This window comes from Danio aesculapii, chromosome 10 (genome assembly GCF_903798145.1).
Source record: "Danio aesculapii chromosome 10, fDanAes4.1, whole genome shotgun sequence".
NCBI lineage: Eukaryota > Metazoa > Chordata > Actinopteri > Cypriniformes > Danionidae > Danio > Danio aesculapii.
Genome location: NC_079444.1, coordinates 329609 through 332108, shown reverse-complemented (window position 1 = coordinate 332108; position 2500 = coordinate 329609). Strand labels below are relative to the sequence as shown.

Below are 2500 nucleotides of genomic sequence, written 5' to 3'. Positions count from 1 at the left end.
TGCACTGTGATGATGTGTGTGTGCTGTAGATAAACACACCTGACCTATAACAACAGCTCAAACCAGGTAGGCTGATCAGGCGTCCTATGATGATGCCCAGAGACTCAGAATGGGGATACTGCCAGAGACCTTCTTGCTGTGAGGTGAACGTGCTACCCACTGCGCCACTGTGCAGCCCGGGGTCCAATCACTCTACCAAAATATTACAGAGACGGTATCCTCATTCTGAGTGTCTGGGCATCATCATAGGACGCCTGATCAGCCTACCTGTTCACTGTTTATCCTCTTATTTCCCTTCCTCTTCATCCCACTGTTCCTTCTCCATCCCCTTCATCCCTACAATAAAGTCCAGCTCAAAGCGTGGCGTGGTGCATGCTGGTGAAATAAACTATGACCAGATAAATCACTCTGTATTTGACACTGTAACACACACTATCAGTCTAATGTTGCTGTGTATAATTCTCACATCAGCCAAATCTACTCTGTGTGGGTCAAAATGATTGATTTCTCTGATATGCAAAGTCATTAGAATAATCAATAAAGAATATCTTTCATAAAAACATGTCAATTCTGTAAATACAGAAATATTCATTTCTTAATTAATATTGCAAGGAACTTAATTTAGACACGATGAAGGGTTTTTTCCTCAGTATTTAGAGGTTTCGAACTCTTAATTCCAGAGTTTTAAATAGTTGTGTCTCATCCAAACATTGTCTTATCAAAACAAAGCACATGCCAAGCTTATTTATCCAGCTCTTCTGTGATATATAACCCTAAATTAAGATTAAAGGACACTTCTGGCTGGTTCTGTGCTCCTGGTCACACACATATAATCGATATTTATGTGAGTAAGCTAGAGTACAGTTATACACTCCTACACTGTGGCGGACACTATGGTAATCGCAGGTTAAACCGTGTACTCGTCTCCTGTGCTCAGTATGCAGTGTGCAGGGCGAGAGCGCGCACGTGACGTCATTTGCGCGCGCGCAGGCAGCGGTGCAGTCCGATGCGCGCCCGCGTCTCTCCGTCCGCGCGCTGCACTAACTAACCAGCTAGCCGGTTAACCAGCAAACCGGCGGCTAACTACCGGAACCGACGCCGAATCAGCCGATGACGCGTCCAGGCTCTCATGGTGAGTTGTTTTGGGGCTTTTGCTGAAGTTTGCTACTGTGTGTGTGTGTGTGTGTGTGTGTGTGTGTGTGTGTGTGTGTGTGTGTGTGTGTACTTCTGCGCTCAGTGCATCATCAGCTCTTTACTCTAGTGCACTAAGTAGTCAGCACTGAGTGGTCAACAGTGAGTGGCCCTGTAAACAGTGTGCATGTCAGGGTGGTCCAGATAAAGATGCTGACTGATGAGGGATGGAGCAGCTGGGGGTCAGAGAGATCACAGGGGTCAGAGGTCAGGGGATGCTGGACGTGTGTGGGCGTGTAGGTGAGTGTGTGTACGTGTGTGTGATTGAATGGGTGTGTGTATATTAGTATATAGGTATGTGTGTGTGTGAGACAGTCTGTGGGGGTGTGAGTAAATGAGTGTGTGTGTGTGTGTGTGTGTGTGTGTGTGTGTGTGTGTGTGTGTGTGTGTGTGTGTGCTCTTCTGGCCTCAACTGCTGTCAGAAATGTCAGTGTGTGTGTGTGCGTGCGTGCGTGCGTGCGTGCGCGTGTGTGTGTGTGTGTGTGTGTGTGTGTGTGTGTGTTAGCTAATGGCATGAGGCTGCGATATGAAATATTCATTCATTCATTCAGTTTCCTTTGTCTTTGTCCCTTTATTAACCCGGGGTTGCCACAGTGGAATGAACCGCCAACTATTCCAGCATATGTTTTCCACAGCGGATGCCCTTCCAGACGCAACCCAGCACTGGGAAACACCCATACACTCCTGCATGCGATATGAAATGTGTATTAGTTAATGTCCCCCATGCGTGCATGCCGTCTGTGTGTGACAGTCTTAGCCAATTGAGTGAGCACACTTTCATTCTGCCCAATCAGAACACTAGCAGGAAAGTGCGGATGAGTGGGATGATGACGTCTGCCGCTTCAGAAGCTTTAATAGATTTAATATCTATTGAATTAATATTGAATATTGAATTAATAGAGGTAATATCACAGAAGAACAGGACATCAGGAATATGTCACACAGAATGAAAGCTGAATGTTTTGATAACTTCATGTGTATTTCGTGTGTATTCACGGCTCATGGTGTGTGAGTGTGATGTACTACACTCATATCATGTGTCATTTCATGTCCACAGTGCAGTTGTGTGTAGATGCAGAGTGTTAAAGCAGTTTAACCATTCAGATGCTTCTTATTGGATATAACGTCATTCTGACGCATGACTTTACGGAGAGCTTATGACCTTCTCACTACGGTTTGCTGTAAGAACATGTTAATACATTTACTTATAAACTAGCTAGTAGTTACAATCCCCCTAGTGTGGACTTTACCTTAAATCCCCTTTCTTCCCCATTCTATGGAGACATGTTAATACGCAGCTGTCAATCAA

The 2500-nt window shown here is 45.2% G+C and overlaps 1 protein-coding gene across 5 annotated transcripts in view; it reads left to right on the top strand.

The window, feature by feature from the left end:
* Positions 1-2500, top strand: part of erg (ETS transcription factor ERG) — a 33539-nt gene that overhangs the window by 8850 nt on the left and 22189 nt on the right. For 4 of the 5 annotated variants that reach the window (XM_056467571.1, XM_056467570.1, XM_056467568.1 and 1 more), the window contains exon 1: positions 996-1132. The exons of the other annotated variant lie outside the window; for it this stretch is intronic. The gene's annotated coding sequence lies outside the window, so the exon portion shown is untranslated. Of the gene's footprint in view, positions 1-995; positions 1133-2500 lie in introns of those variants that run through there. 5 annotated transcript variants of the gene reach the window in all.